This window comes from Neophocaena asiaeorientalis, unplaced genomic scaffold (assembly GCF_003031525.2).
Source record: "Neophocaena asiaeorientalis asiaeorientalis breed wild unplaced genomic scaffold, Neophocaena_asiaeorientalis_V1.1 scaffold125, whole genome shotgun sequence".
Classification (NCBI taxonomy): domain Eukaryota; kingdom Metazoa; phylum Chordata; class Mammalia; order Artiodactyla; family Phocoenidae; genus Neophocaena; species Neophocaena asiaeorientalis.
Window position 1 is genome coordinate 3,169,481 of NW_020174425.1, and position 16,997 is coordinate 3,186,477.

General features: G+C 39.3%; 1 protein-coding gene across 1 annotated transcript in view; it reads left to right on the forward strand.

Moving 5' to 3' along the window:
• HS3ST5 (heparan sulfate-glucosamine 3-sulfotransferase 5) overlaps window positions 1-16,997 on the forward strand; it is a 274,423-nt gene that overhangs the window by 824 nt on the left and 256,602 nt on the right. The window lies entirely within an intron of this gene.

Consider the following 16,997-nt stretch of genomic DNA (forward strand, 5'->3'; position numbering starts at 1 on the left):
TCAGGAGATAAATGCAGTGGAGTGGGTGGTCATACCGTTGTTACTCAGAGGTGCGCGAGGTCGCTGTGGCTACTAACTGGAGCGCAGAGACTTCTGTTTCTGGGACTTGGGCGACCGCCTTGGTTTGGGGAAGTCAGGAAGGAGCGCTCAGCCCCCTGCGGATGCCTCTACCTGGCGGTTCCAGGTGCACAGCGAGCAAACCTCTGTCACGACTCCGGAATCACTTCACCTTGGTGGGCTCCGCTCTCTGGCTTCCCTCATTGAGTGCTTCAGGGCACCCACCCAAGAGAAGCTGCTCAGATCCCGGTCTCCTCAGTACTCACCCGGTGGGTCGGACTCTCTCTCTCTCTCCCGCTCCCTCCCTTCTGCTTTTCTCCCCCCCACCCCCCAGCTTCTTCATGGAAAACATTGATCCCTTAAGGGGAGGTTTAATATTTGCAAAGTGCTTTATATCATATTACTTCGTGGATACATTTAATTGCACTGTAACTCTTCTCTGATTTATGTAAACTTAGTCGGATAAATAGCGTTCAGGGTCGGATTGGGGTGGGAGCGAGAGTGGGTGGGCGTTCTTTCTCTCACGGTGCTCCTTTCTGAACTGATTTGCTAGAAGTAATTTAAAGCGGGTGCTTCTGAAAGCTTTTTTGCTCAGTAGTTTTGACATATTTCAGGGCTTTAGACGAATGTTTCCACAGTACAATTTATTTCAAGTTTATTCAGCTTCTATTTCAAGAAAAAGTTGAAGATAGTAAAAGGGATTACAAAATTGGATATCAGAACTATTTTTAATGTTTTTATTGGTGTCAATTATGTTGTAGCAGATTTTTTTTTTTTTAAGTTGCCGTAGTGGTTCCTCCTGGTAATGCTCTTAAAAGGTGAAATGAAAGCGATCTACTTACCTTTCTCCCTCTGTTTACGAGTGGACCTTGCTTAAAGTGACTGAATGAGCGGCAGGGTAGGCTTCTTTAGGAATATGAAGTCATTCACTAGTGAACTGATGGAGACACAGGAAGACAGTATAAGAAACATAATGATGGGAAGGAAACTGTTGCTTAAATTTAACTGTCTCCAGTGCAGGGACTCTTAGCAGTGAGCAAGAAAACTGCTCTGGCCCTTTCCAGATTACTCTGGGCTATTTAAAAAAATACTCTTTCCTGGATTAATAAAATATATAGAAACATCATCAATAATATAAAGTAATATTTTCAAATAGGTGCCTAAAGGAGATAATATGGGAAACCACAAGCATACTCTTCAGAGTTTTGCAGAAGTACTACGATCATGGTTTCTAGGTTAAGCCAGACCTCATTCTTAAATTTTAGTGTCCCTTTGACACTTCCCTTAGAAGTCCCTTTGACTTCTTTGTGAGCAGGTGATGCCCACAGTGAGTTGACTATGCTTGCATCATTGTCCGTACCATTTTGCAGGCATACACAGATGTTTTTGAATGAATAATCTTCTTACTCACTGAATTTCCACTCATTCAAAAAGGAGCACAGGAGTACACACAGTATGCAAAGCTCAGCTGAGTGTTATTTTAAATAGCAAGGAAGGGTTTCCAATGGAAGCTGGGTGCTTACTCCTACACTGTGTAATGTAAAAAGAACTGCGGAACAGTGACTTATTTAAGGAAGCAGCATTTTGCCCAAAGTAGGTGGTCAATCATGAGCTGTTGACTCAAAAATCATACAAGATGTTCAATAGCTAAGTTCACTTTCACCATAAATCCCACCATTATTCTTAACACACCATGTCATTTAGCTATGACTCAACTTCAGAGAATTGATGTTGACTTTAATCTTCTCACTCTTTGAATACTTTGGAGAAATAGAACTATCTGTGCACTGCTCTAGCTTTCTGTGTGTGATTTCTATGAAGCAGTGCCAGATCTGCATATGTCATTAGTATTCATTTATGAGTAAATGCAAATGTTCCTGTTGCATTGAGAAAGCTAACCCGAATTCCTAGAATGCAACAAATATTATGCTCCTTTTCTCATCTTTTTATTTTTATAATCTCAGGAACAGTAACCTCTCTTACAAGTGCAGTTATATGTAAAAGAGCAGATTAACAAAAATGGTTATTTAGGATTCTTTAGAAAAAGGGTAATACCTTATGGAAATTTTATTTGAGAAGAATTTTCTTTGACTCTGTTGGTAGGTCTGCCAGAGTGGTCTTTTATTTTACGGATGTTCATTCATGAATGAAGTAACTCTCAAGGTAAACTCCTAGTAAAAGGAGATAGCAATCCCTTAGTAAAGGGGACACTTGCTAAAAATGATGCTTAAAACGGGGAATAAGCCACTGAAATTATGTGAATACTTGTATATTTTATTTATGCATGATTTTAAAATTTTCTATTTAATACTTTATTCAAATATTTCATATTCTGAGATTATTGCAATTAAGTGAGGAGTTATTGATTGGTAATGGAATTATAGCTTGTTTTGTTTTAAGAAAAGGTGAATAGTCTGAAAGGAGAGAGCAAGTCAAGTAAATGATTGTCAAACCTCAGATTTATCTTCATTCAAGTTCTGTCCTTTTTTTTGGTGGGGAGGGGGACCTCAAAACCAAAATCACTAGTTAAACTTTCACTGTGGCCTAAATTGTTAATGTTTAGAAAAATCCTACATTGTAATTCTTCTGTGAATTTAATACAAATTCTTTAAAACCAGCAAAAGTATAACTTCTTTCCCACTGAAATCCAGTTTAATTGTTGACAAATTTTGCTCAGTCTAGAACCGATATTTGTTTCTGAGGGTCATGAGGTTATCCTAACCTTTACAGCAGGAGTGCAATTAAAGCAAGATATTAAGAACTACACTTGAAAATCACTGATCTAACTCAAAACCATTTCAGAGCAGCTAACACTTATCGAAAGTAGAAGTAAAAGATTATATCTGGAGATCCCCATAATGTATTAGGCAGGGTAAATGGACCTCTTTAAATCTCATATGCAAGTTCCATTATCACGTCTTAACTAACATTTGGTACAATGGATTATTTTCCCTCTTCTTGAAAAGTTTTACAAAAGAAAGCTCTGTCAGTATTAAGAGATGTTGTCAGAGTTGGTTTGACTTCAGGCCATTTTACCTGGATTGTGTGTGGGAGGTTGGTAAGTTACATCAATATACACACGTGCTTCTGTATAAATATTTATGTACATATGAGCACATGTATATATCTAGAACACATCTCTACTTGTATACTTTATGTACTTGTGTGTGTTTAAGTATGTATCTACGTTTTGTCTCATAACTTTGAACAACAGGAAGAGAGTCCCGCTTTGTGGCATATGCGGTTTGTGAAGTCATCATTATCTGGAGAATGATACTTATTAAATGCTCAACTAGTTTGATGTTAAAAAAATTGGGAGTGTACCAAACTTTTTGGAACAATTTATTTAAAAAACACTTATCATAACCTTTAGTATGTGCCTGACACTGTCCAAAGAACTCTGCTAATATTAACTCACTTAATTCTGGTAGCCGCCCTGCTCTCCCCAGAGGGAAAATAAATAGGTAAAGCGGATGTTTTTATTATTATCCTCATTGAGGAGGTGAGGAAGTGAGGCTCAGCAAGCCTAAATAAATGCCTTTAGCCCCACACCTGCTAAACGGCAGAGCTGGCCTTTGTGCCCAGGCAGTCCACTGTGCCGTGCCGCTGCTCTTGAACAGATGTGTTTTTTTTTTAAGTTTACTTATAACAGGGAACCAAAGGGGGACCAAGTTAAGTTGTAAAGTAAATGCATTCTAGCAACTGAGATTTATGACAGTTCAAGTTAGAGTGAATTCTTAAGGAATTTGTAAGGAAGATGATTGGCATGAAGCACAGAAATAACCTGATCTAGAGCAATGCTAGAGCAGTGCTATAGCTTAATGCAGTTTTTAATGGACTCAACAATTTTCTTAGGTTCAACTACTTTTTAAAATTAGGTAACTTAAGAACTGATGCCATATTTAAGTAGTTTTAATAGCTCAGAGGTTCTGATATTGCATGTTTTATGCTTGCCATTAATATCCTTATAATGTCAGCTTCTTGCATAGAGGTCAGTGTTATGTGTTCCTATATGGTACTTGCCAAAGGAATCAGAGTTTAACGTGAAAGTGTGAAATGAGACTTATTCTGCTCTGACCCATTTGGCATACAGTAGGCATCCAATTAATGTTTACTGCACAAACTGATGAAGGGTATTCTAGAAGTTGATAGTCCAGAAACTTTACCTGTCTTTAAAATTGCATAGTTTTAAGATTGTGATTCAATATTGTACAGGCTTTTCCCTTCGTTGTGATGACCTCAGGACATCACCATCTATGAAACCCTGTGGAATAATAATCTTTTTAAGATTGAGTGGCCTGAGATGAAGGAAGATGATGGGGAAGGAAAGTAAAATAATAAATTGATTAAAGTGTTTAAATTTAGAATTTGAGAAAAGGAAAACTGCCTGTAATTGTACCTTTTATTTTAAAAAGGCATATAAGTACACTACCAAATGTAAAGTAGATAGCTAGTGGGAAGCAGCCACATAGCACAGGGAAATCAGCTGGGTGCTTTGTGACCACCTAGAGGGGTGGGGTAGGGAGCGTGGGAGGGAGGGAGACGCAGAGGGAAGAGATAGGGGGATGTATGTATATGTATAGCTGATTCACTTTGTTATAAAGCAGAAACTAACATACCATTGTAAAGCAATTATACTCCAATAAAGATGTTAAAAAAAAAGGCATATAAGACATAATTAACATTAAGTAACAGAATCTTTACACTGCTAATGGAGTAGCACAACTCTTCTATCATAAATATTAACAACTTTGCTATTTGAGTATGGTTTGGGGAACTGTTTACGAACATATTAAAATGTCATTGTAATGCTGTTTGCCATAGCCTAAGTCAAGTCAATAAAAAAAGCACAATAATTCTGAATGCGCCTCAATATAAATAAGGTATTTATTATAAGTACTGGAGTCAGAGCTGGCTGAATTAGATTCCCTGCTTCATGGCTTGTTAGCTGTGGGATCTTGGACAGATTACTGAACTTGTCTAATTCTTAGTAATCTTATCTGTTATATGGTTATGGAAATAGCAGTTCTAGATTTCCCTATATCTAGATTTGATAATATATGTGAAGTGCCTAGCATACAGTATCATGTATAGTGAAGATTCAGCAAGTAGTAATTGATGTAGCTGTTATCATCTTTAATATAACTGTAATATCATCAGCAATGGTTAAACATAATGGGTACATTATTCTCTCTATATCTATTTATCAATCTGTCTTTATGTATGTGTGTATCTTGAATTGGTTGTTCTCCATTACAAGGCATAGGTTCTCTGGACTGTCTCACTGTTGAGAGAAGAGTATGAAGAGAAGAAATATGTGTTTTAGAGTTAAGTGTGATTAAAATGTTACTGGATTTAAAGGCCTGCGTCAAGCACAGAAATTGAGAGGAGGCTTTTGGGACAGCTACTGCAGTTTTTTCTTGCAAGGCCCAGCTATGTATGTTTACATAATTCTTTGAAAGATATATCCTCTTATACAAATACAGTTAATGGGGAAGAACAAAAGGTTTGCTAAAAGCATTGACCTATTTATATTTATCTTTTTATACCACATGAGTTGAAGTATTAGGACGCACAGAAATGTCTTTCCTTTTATACTTGTATACCATATAGGGCTCATGGTTTAAAAAGCTATTTCCTAACTCTGATGATTCAATTTGAGTAACTTGACTTAAAAGTTTAATTTTATTCTTAGATTATTTTTCTGTAATGCATTTAATTCCGGTAGCCACCTGGCTATCCTCACTTTACAGACTTATAAAGCTTAAAACTATGTTCCTCCATGTTATTTTGTCCTAATGGATATACCTATTTACCTCTTTATCTTTGTAAAAATAATAAATGATAATAGCTAACATTTAATTAACATTTACTAGTGTACCAAGCTTTGTACAGGTCTTAACGCATTTCTTTCCCACAGTGCATTCAATAGGGTATGTGCCATTAGTATTTCCATTTCACAGATAAGGAAACTGAGGCCCAGAGATGTCTTCTAACTAGAGGGGTGGAGCCATGATACAAACCCATGTCATCTGACCCAGAGCCTACACTTAGCCACACCAGCAGACTTCTGAGTAGCATTTAGCCCCCAAGCACCTCCCTGTATTTCTGGGCCTTGAAACCCATGCCTTCCTATTTCGCTGTGTCCTCCCTGCAACAAAAGAGGGGTTTATCTTCAATAAAGTTTACTTTCCTGGCTTTGTCCTATCACACTATTTTCCTGTGTATGAACAATGGCCACAAAAGCAAAGAATGAGACCATATTAATTTTTAGTAAATGGTTGGATCTGTTTTTCAGTAGATTTAAATTGGTTGCCAAGATCCTGCTAAATAGTTGAGTTTATGCTCTGTATGCAGTGGTGGGGAACTACCAATCCATGCTAGTGGAATTTCTTCATCTGGTGAGCCAGCTGCCTGTGACCTGAACTTCCTAACTGCCTCACTTTTTCTGAGCTGAATGAAATAGTATAGGACCAAAGGGCACTGGGAAGGGGCTCTCCATCTCACGGACACAGTGTGCATAAGCAGAAAGGCTCACTACGGGGAGCTCCAGGGTTCCTGGGGGTCTGAAGGGTTCCTTCCTCCTAAGGATAGCTGGAAAAGGCCCAAGGACTGTTCCATGGGCCACCTGCCTGAGTACCTCTCAAGAGCAGGGATTGTGCTGGATTGTGTCCTTGTCACCCTTTTCTCCGTGGTACTTGGCACATGGTATAAGTGGGGGGAGACTCGGAGCTTCTTCCTTCAGGCATCAGAACCTGGAAAGCAGAGAGGTGAGGGATCCAGGCTGGAAAGACACAAGGAGGGAGGTGGAGGCAGAAAACAGGGCAGATAAGGGGGTGCGAGGGGGTGAAGGGCCGGCAGATGGATTGGTAGCCAGGGGCAGTACTTATTTTCATTTCATTTTTATTCAGGTTACGGTTATGTTCCTCTGTTCCCAAATCTAGCCTAGATCTGCAGTGAGCACTTAACCCTGATATCTGACTCCGTAAAATGAAGAACATTATTTCCTACTGTTCTGGTAGCAGTATCTGGCACATCATAAAATTTTAATAAGTATTAGCTGTAATGATTATTTCTTGATTTTCTGCAGACAGAATTATGTTTTCTTAATCAAGTACTTATTTTTATACACTGTTTACTCTGAAATGGATGACTAGACAGTCAAAGGTTACTAGACAGCATTTAGTTTTGGAGTTTCTGAATTCTACAAATACTGGCATCCTTTAAATAAGGGACACCCAACTCTGTATTTACCAACAATAAGATCAAGAGTTTAAGAATTTTCTACTCTCTCACTTCGTCCCAGCTTACCCTTCCCCCTTCCCGTGTCCTCAAGTCCATTCTCTACATCTGCATCTTTATTCCTATCCTAGGTTCAGCAGAAACTAACACAACATTGTAAAACAATTATACTCCAATAAAGATGTTAAAAACAAACAAGCAAAAAAAAGTTTAAGAATTTTCATACACCATTTCTTTTTTTTTGATAAATTTATTTATTTTATTTAGTTTTGGCTGCATTGGGTCTTCGTTGCTGCATGCGGGCTTTGTCTAGTTGTGGCGAGCAGGGGCTACTCTTCATTGCGGTTCACAGGCTTCTCATTGCGGTGGCTTCCCTTGTTGCAGAGCACGGGCTCCAAGTGCACAGGCTTCGGTAGTTGTGGTGCGTGGTCTCAGTATTTGTGGCGCACAGGCTTAGTTGCTCTGCGGCTTGTGGGATCTTCCCCGACCAGGGATTGAACCCGTGTCGCCTGCATCAGCCGGCGGATTCTTAACCACTGCGCCACCAAGAAAGTCCCGCACACCATTACTTTCTTAATATTACCTCTTCTCAAATACTTTATGTTATTTTGCTCTTCTGTATTGGTAGCAGCATCTGTCCAGATACCCAGGAAAACTGAGAAACCAGGAAAAATAGTTAAAGGATCAGAGTAGGAACACAGGTAACTGGGGATCATCTTGTATTTTTCCTTCTCTTCCTCTAGTTTGTCACCAAGACATGACGGTGTTGCCTTTTGAACATCTACCTACTACCAGCCCCAATGCTCCTACTTTAGTTCAGGCCATCAGAACTTCTCACCTGAATTACTAGCTTCCTTATTAGCTTCAGGTCTCCATCCTCTTCAATGCTTCTGAAATTTTTTCTGAATGCAAACCTGATCATGTAATTCCCCTGCTTAATAACCTGTAGCATCCTTTGCCTTCAGGGTAGAGTTCAAGCTAGCTCAACTTTCAGAGTCCTTACTGTTTTCAGTGGCCCAGCCTGGGACTCATCTCCTGTCACTCAACCTGAGGTCCCTTCAGTTGGGTGATTCCAAGCAAAGAATAGAGTGTGCTCTTTCACACTTTCAAGCCATTGTACATGCTGGCCCCTCTGCAAGGGGATTCTCTGCTTGTCTAACTTCTTGTCTTCCTCACCACTTCTTTTTGTTTTCTTACTCTTCCCCTTCTTTGTAGCCTACTCACCTCCCTCCAAGCCAGGATGGGTTACCTTTCTGACCCTCTATTATATGTAGTTTATTGAATTGTTGGTTTATTTGTTAATGAACCCCCAAAGTACATATACACATACTCGTCCTAACCACCACCAGTGCCTAGGCCTGCACCTTCATCCCTCACCCAGCACAGGGCTGGGAAAGACATGCTGGTAGCTGTACATGCTATAGTCTTTGTGCCAGGATGCCTTTGTTACTTAAAGTCGGCTTGAGGAGAAGGACATTTTTTGTTGTTCGAGAAGAGAGCCAAGTGGGTCTTAAAACCCAAGTTGGCAAAAGGGACCCTGATGCAGGAGGGGTTGTAGTGCAGAGAAAGGAACTGGAGATCTTTGTGAGTGTGTTGCCCTGTCAATGCTCATATGAGAAAACAAGGTCTATGTTCTCCCCACCCCTGTCATCACCAGTCCACAAGTGGGAAGTATACCTCTGTCCGTGCTGTCTAAACACTTGCCACTGAGTGTCGCTTGCCAGCTTCAACCAGCTGGTGTGAGCAGCAAGAAACAATATCATGACCGTAGTTCAAAATCATCACTCCTACATTCGGCCGCTAATTCATTGAACACCTACTATAATCCAGGAATATCATTTAGCTGATTCAAAAGACTGAGTTTGGCACATGACAGGCTATTCAAGATGCAGTGAAATTGTGGTTGTAGGAACACATAAAAGTCAGAAACTCTCAGAGGTTCCACCACTCTCCATATTTGTCTTCTTGGTTTTTTCCTTTGAATACTTTTTAAGGAGCTTAGTGGCCATTCAATGTATCCTCTCTTTGACTGAGATGCTGATCACTTGGAATTTTTAACATTTTGGTTTTTTAGAACTATCTGGAATAGCTCACATTTTCTCAGTAAAGGAGATTAACACTTATGCCATGAAAAGGGAGAATTTATACCATTCCCCCCAGACCTTTCATCTCTTACCCAAAGAAGGAGTACTGGGGAAAAGAATACAAGTTAGAGTCTTTTGCCTACTGTATTTCAGAAATACACTTAGGTTGTTCTGCTTTTGTTCATTATTTTTCCATCTGGAAAGCTTTTTTTTTTTTTTTTTCACCTGGGATGAACAACTGAATTATTAATTCTATTTAAATAATGTGCTGTATTCAGAAGAGTAGCTGCCAAATTTGTTGGGACCTATAACAAGACAATTAATTATCCAGCAACACGAGGACTATTGAGTGTTGGATATAAAACAGATGGTGGGAGAAGAAGGATGAGGCAGTCAGGATGCTGTGAGGGGTGTGATAAGTCTTTCAGGCTGTGTCGGGTAAAGCCACTTGTGCGCCAAGCCTCCCTCATACTCCCTGCTGTGCTTAGTTTTCTCCATTGATACTTCCACCACTCCATCACTTCTCTCCTTGAGACTGCAGCTTCCCTGCCCCACTGCCACCACATTCATTTTAAATGTCAGGGGAAGTAAGGGGAGGTGAGGGCAAAAGGTCTGCTCCCCTTAGACCCTGGACACAATGCCAGCATCTGTGGCAGCCCCAGCACCTATCCCATGGAGTGAATCAGGCTGCCATTACCCTTGTCCTGACATTGCTTTTAGTCCTGCAGATGTAGAGCTTTAAAGAGTTTGAGGTTCATTTCAGAATCAGTTAAGATAAATTAATATTGCAAGCAAACACCATGCATTTTTTTTTCATTCGCAGATTTCAAAGACCTAACCTAAAGTTTAAACATTTCCCCAGAGAAAACCTGGTTGAATATCAGTGAAAAATGCTTACAAGAAACAGTTACTACCCCCCCTCCCCCTGCCCACCTTTCACAGTGATCCTCTTCTGTGTCTAATCCAGTTTGTGAGAATTAGCAGGTACGTTTATACTGAGCTCAATATTTGATAGTAGAGGTTACAGTGACTTCACCGTTGACGCTTTTCTTATAGATTACCATCACGACGCATTTTTAGCTCTGTGAAAGTCATAGTACTTGTTGGTGTGACAAAGGTGGTGACATTTAGATTTCAGATATTAAAAAAAAGAAAAACTATGTAACTGCAAACTTTGTCACTCATGCACCAGAGAAATACAGGATAACCTAGTTAAGATAAAGTTACAATAAAGTTACTCATTCATCACAAAACAGTGAGTTTCTGATCTGAGGAAGTAAGCAGTCACCTTGCCTATCCCACCCTCTGGATATCAGGCCCATCTTTTATCATTTAAAGTAGAGCTCCCTAAAATAGATTACACTGACAAGTAGTAATTACTGACAGCTGCATTTAATTAGCGAAGCAGATTCCTGCTCGTGACAATAAAGTATTATTACATTAGTTTAGCCTTAGCAGTGGCAGTAAAAGAGGTGACTTTGCTAACACAGAACTAGAAGACCCGTTTTCTTTATTTAAAAACACACACAGAGTTTGGCTGGAATTGAGCTTGTGCTACATGAGAGTGTCTATGGTTACAAAAAGAAAGAAAAACATTAACTATAAAAGTGTTTTTGTTGTTGTTGTTTTGAACAGACAGATTGTATAAGGAATAAGAAATAGTCCAGTGCCAAACATTGGTCCCCGGTCTGGAACTGTGTGTCATTTTTTTTGTGTGTCTGAGTCTGTGTGTACGTTTGGGGGGTGTGGGGGGCAGGGGTGGTGGAGGTGTTTGGGTGCCAAAGACAGAAACACAACCATGTAAATTAGTAATTTCTGATTATAGTGACACTCTGGATCTTTCCCTTTCCTTCCTTCCTGCCTTCCTCCCTTGCTTCCTTCCCTCTTTCTTTTTTTGTGCTTTACCCTATATACAACTGTGACTTGTAGAGTACTTGAAAAGTATATGCAATCAAATTCAGGATTTTATATACATTCTAAATTTTAAAGTTAATTGCAGTTTCCATCCATTCCTTTGTATAATAGAAGCTTGTCCTATTTCCCACTGCCCCTGTTATTCCCCCTCCCCTGCCCTATCTTGCCCTCATCTGGTAATTTTTACTAAGCATGAACATATAATGGTGGGATTCCAAACATCAAAATAGATGGTCAATATTTTGAGCAACGTGTACCACCTTCCTAACATCATCAAACCGCAGTGCATAGGTAGCTGCCGCTAACTTTAAGAAGGGCTGGGAAGAACGCTCAAACTAGCAGTCCTTGACTTACATGACATTTGCTATTTTCATTACTTAAGTGTATCACTCGAGATATATAAACAGATCAGCTTATTGCAGCATTATCAGTAGAATGTTAGTCCAAGAACCTAATATATTTTCTCACACTCATGAAACCCAATTCAAAAATACTTACTGAAGGTCTAAAATCTGAAGCAAAAAAATATGATGTGGCATGTCTGGAAGCTGTTTTCACTGAGAAAGCCTAGTGTGTTTTCACAATGCTCCTTTAAGTTACCTGGATGGCATTTATTTTTCAAGTTGTAAAAATAGACTCAGTATAATATACTGCCATCTTTTAACTTGCCACTTATAAATGCTGTATCCATAAAAATCAACTTATGTATCCATGGTAATAAGAGACAAGATGAATATGAATAAAGAAATCCTAAATTGATCCTCCAAAAAATTTCCATCATCAAACTGTTTAGCAGACTTGCTAAACATCTTTTGGTGTTTTTTTCCCTCTCTCCCACTCACCCTCTAGTGGACATAAGCTAAAGAACAAGGGGGCTTCCCAGGACAGCCTGAGCAAGGTAAACAGTGGAGATTCCACAAAGGATGTGGCCAACCCACTAGTTTGATACTTATCATTATCCACAAGGACAATGTGACCACCAGCTGCGTTCACAACCCCCCACTAGGCAGTGTACCATCTTCATTCTCAAATACTGATCATCCTAACAAGCGTATTTAGAAAAAAAAAAAAAATTCAGGAGCTTATCTGTACTTCAGGGAGATTTTACAAAAAGGAAATTCTAAGGAGCAACATTTGTATGGATACTAAATATAAATATCTAAGTTAAGACCATTTAAGAGTTATTTTGAATATTAAAGTACAAAGCTTCACTAAAACCCTAAATTTAAAGCCCTACTGAGTCTTATACTATATTGGTATTTAAGTCCTGTTAAAAATAGAGGCTAATTTTTATTTTGTGCTTTAGAAACCAACCAAGAATAGAAGATCCTTCACTGAAAACAGTTTATAGGATTCAGGGACATTGACTAAAAAAGTATTGTGATCGGGGGCTTCCCTGGTGGCGCAGTGGTTGAGAATCTGCCTGCTAATGCAGGGGACACGGGTTCAAGCCCTGGTCTGGGAGGATCCCACATGCTGCGGAGCAACTAGGCCCGTGAGCCACAACTACTGAGCCTGTGCGTCTGGAGCCTGTGCTCTGCAAAAAAAAGAGAGGCCGTGATAGTGAGAGGCCCGCACACCGCTATGAAGAGTGGCCCCCTCTTGCCACAGCTAGAGAAAGCCCTTGCATAGAAACAAAGACCCAACACAACAAAAGTAAAAAAAAAAAAAAAAAAGTATTGTGATCATTGAAATTGGGTATGTTTGACAACTCAATGTTTCAACTATAAAACTTTCCAAAATTAGATCTATAAAGTTGGAAACTCTGCCAGCAACTGCTCTAATTACTGTACTAGTTCATAAATCAGTACTGAGGAATAAAGGCCCAAATATTCTTTTTTTTTTCCCCAAATATTCTCTTTTAAAAATGGCTTTGACTCTTAATATTGTCATTACTCAGAATTCCATTTTCAGTCATTAGGCAAATACTTGTTGAAGGCCTACTGTGTACTACAGAGGTGAACAAAACACAGTCCTCTGGCTTCAAAGAGTCAGGTGAAAAAGTAAATTATTACTTTACAATTAAATAAGGATCCATTTATTTTCACTTCTCCCCTCCCACCAGCTAGAATGTAAAATCCACTGAAAGCAAGAATTTTTATCTACCAATATACCCTAAGTATGCTAAAATATTACCTGGCACATAGTAAGTGCTCAATAAATACTTGTTGAATGAAATCATAGTTATATGACGTATTAAAGAAGAAGAGTAGAGGAACAGAGAAGAGCTGGGAGGGAAAGGAGTAAGAAAGTACTTGAACTCAGTCTAGAAGCTCTAAATGGAAAATAATTTGAGCAAAGCTTACAGAGGCCACATATACCTGCATAAAGCTGAGTGGGTTTGTTTGCTTTTTGTTTTGTTTTGTTTTCTTTTTGTCTTGAAACATGCCTTAACACTGAGTCAAAGAAACACTACTTTGACAGCCAAAAATAGTATATAAGAAATTTGAGTCTTGGTATGCAGCAAAACTCCTCGAGACGCCTCTGTCCATCTCTATGTGTGTTTCACATACACAACAGCTATATCTAGAATATGCCTTCCTTCTCTACAAACGCTTAATGAAACTATCCTCCAATTCAACCCACCTCAACAAAGGAACAACACTTTGATCATGTTTCTATCCCACTATATTTTTGAACCAGTTACCTAATTTTTACCAACATTTGTCTGTAATACCCATTTTTAAACTGGAGCAGCCTTTGCTATGAAGCCTAGGCTAGCTACTTTGTGGTTTAAATAGGTTCTTATTTTAACCCTTGATCAATTATGCCTAGATAACTAACCCCATCAAGTTGACCTGTAGAAATCACTTGGGTCTCTGCCCTAAGCTAAGTCTCCTACTACAGAGGAAGCATAAATCATCTGCAGATGCTAAACCTAGCAGTCTGTTTATTCAGAAAGTGGCAGGTTAGGCTGATGCATTCAAGGTTCATTGCCTACTATAAGGCAATCCAAACAGTTTTTAAAAATCTTTGTTTAAGTGTTTCTTTCTCCAGATTATTGGCCTGGAACCCAGTGTAGGCATCTTCTGCATGTATAACTATCATTTCCTAGTTTGACAGTACTTCACTGACTAGCCATATGACTAAAGCTGTCCTATGTTATAATGTCCTTTAAGTTGGACGAGACATATTATCAGCAATTGGAATCACTAGAAAGCATAAGAGTGGTGATCCCACAGACTGAAAGGAGACTATAATGGGGGTTTGCTCAAGTCTGTAGTCCCATTCCTGGTCCATCTGAATGCACTTGTCTATGGTGGCTGAAAGTCTTCTTTCAGAACATCACTGTATGAAGAGGCTACTGACAGACTTCGTGCATCCTGGCTGGAGAATGCAAAAGACATAAAAACAAGTCAGTAACTGACAAGTGACGTCTAAAGTGCACAAAGATGTAGTTTACCAAGAAATACCCTGTTTGTTTTTTTTAAAGGGAGTTTATTTTAATGGCAGATATCTGCAAAAAACTCAGGAGAATAAATCCTAGCCTACATAATGATTAAATAATTTGGGGGGAAGGGTGTTCATTTTATAAAACTTGGAGTCAGAGCCATCTAACTAATGTTGCATCAGAACATCTTAGGTCCACGGATTTTGTTCCATTGTACAGTGATTGAATGTCAAAAGCCATGTGTACATGATGAATAAAAGTGATGAGCTGAAACCATAAACCTGCCCATGTCAGAAACTACTTGTCCCTCCAGGGCCAAGTGAGAAATGAGAGTTTTCAGAAAAGATATTCAAAGCAACACAGGTGTAACTCCCTTCACATGATCCAGAATCTTAGAAACTTTGCAATTTTTCGGGTGCCCATGAGACATGGCAGCCCTGTTGTCTAAAAGGGAATGAGAATGGGTAAGCCTTTTCAAGCAATTACGTTTTATGTGCAATAATGGCTATAGCAGTGCACAGTACCTCTTCTGTTGGGTTATGTTTATCTCATGCAGACTCCTTCCTTTTTATTCCTCCCCTTGAATCTCAAACTCTCAGGAGCTAAGATCAAACACAAAGAAGTCAGTTCCAAAGAAACGAAACTGAGTTATTTGTAGTGAGGTGGATGGACCTAAAGTCTGTCATACAGAGTGAAGTAAGTCAGAAAGAGAAAAACAAATACCGTATGCTAACACATATATATGGACTCTAAGAAAAAAAAATTTTTAAAGGTCATGAAGAACCTAGGGGTAAGATGGGAGTAAAGACACAGACCTACTAGAGAATGGACTTGAGGGTATGGGGAGGGGAAGGGTAAGCTGGGACAAAGCGAGAGAGTGGCATGGACATATATACACTACCAAACGTAAAACAGCTAGCTAGTGGGAAGCAGCCGCATAGCACAGGAAGATCAGCTAGGTGGTTTGTGACTACCTAGAGGGGTGAGATAGGGAGGGTGGGAGGAAGGGAGATGCAAGAGGGAAGAGATATGGGAACATATGTATATGTATAACTGATTCACTTCGTTATAAAGCCGAAACTAACACACCGTTGTAAAGCAATTATACTCCAATAAAGATGTTAAAAAAAAAAAAAAAAGTCAATTTCCCCCCTCCAGCGCTCCTGCTGTAGTCTCCTCAGGATGTCTTTGTTAACCCTCACCTCATGACACGAGTGTTCCTTCAAAGTAGCCTTCTAGATTTCTTTGGCCCTAAAGTTAAGACTATGTTTTTCTTTTGAGAAATTTTGAAAATATCCTCTGTCCCAAAATTAAGATCAAAAGTACTGAAACCTGTACTCCTTAACCCACCCCAGGCCAGCATAGCTTTATACCCTGGATAACTTTGTATACCTTAGCTTTCCATTCATTGAGAAGGAAAGTGTAAACTAAATATATAGAAATAATAAGATTTGCGTCGCCTGAGTTGCCATTGAATACCACATGCTATATTAGAACCTTAGCATGCACTGTTACTCTTCTTTTTTTCCAGCTTTATTGATATACATTGTGAAAGGATATCCACCCCCCGCAAGTTAACTAACACATCTATCATCTCACATGTTTACTTTCCAAAACAAGTTTTTACGGTAGGTCTTGTTGGTTATCAATTTTAAATATAACAGTGCGTAAATGTCAACCCAATGAGGTAGGTTCTCTTCAACTTTTATAGATGAGGAATTGCAGCTGAAGGTAAATTGCTCAAAGCTGAAAAGTTAGGAAGAAGTAGAGATGGGAACTGAACTCCTGTCTTTCTGATTCCATAAATTCGTGACTCCTGCCACCAGTCATATTACCCACTATAGGTTTTTCTGAGCATAAAATCGAAGTATTCCTGTACTACTGATACTCACCAACAGATTAATGATTTTACCTGTATCCCCCTGCACACATGAGTCATCCGAACACGAGTCCTTGAATGCCTTAATTATTTTACATATCAAATTTGTGCCAGGTAGTTTACATATGTTGTCTTTCTCTAATCCCAATAACAGTCCTGCTTTCGTATTATTTTTTCCTTGTGCCTTCTAGATAAAAGAGCTTCCCTTCATTCCGGTGTATGACTTTTTATCAAGTATGTTAGGAATGGGCTAGGTTGAGCTGGGGTAACAAAAGACCCCATTTCAATGGTTTCGCACCTTAAAGGCTCATTTCTCCCTCCCACCACATGTCCACTGAAAGTTGGAGGGCTCTGCCACAAGGTGACCTGCTCTGTCAGAGCAGCGTCTGTGGGGAACATTGCTGATCTTGTGGCATAGGGAGGAGACATC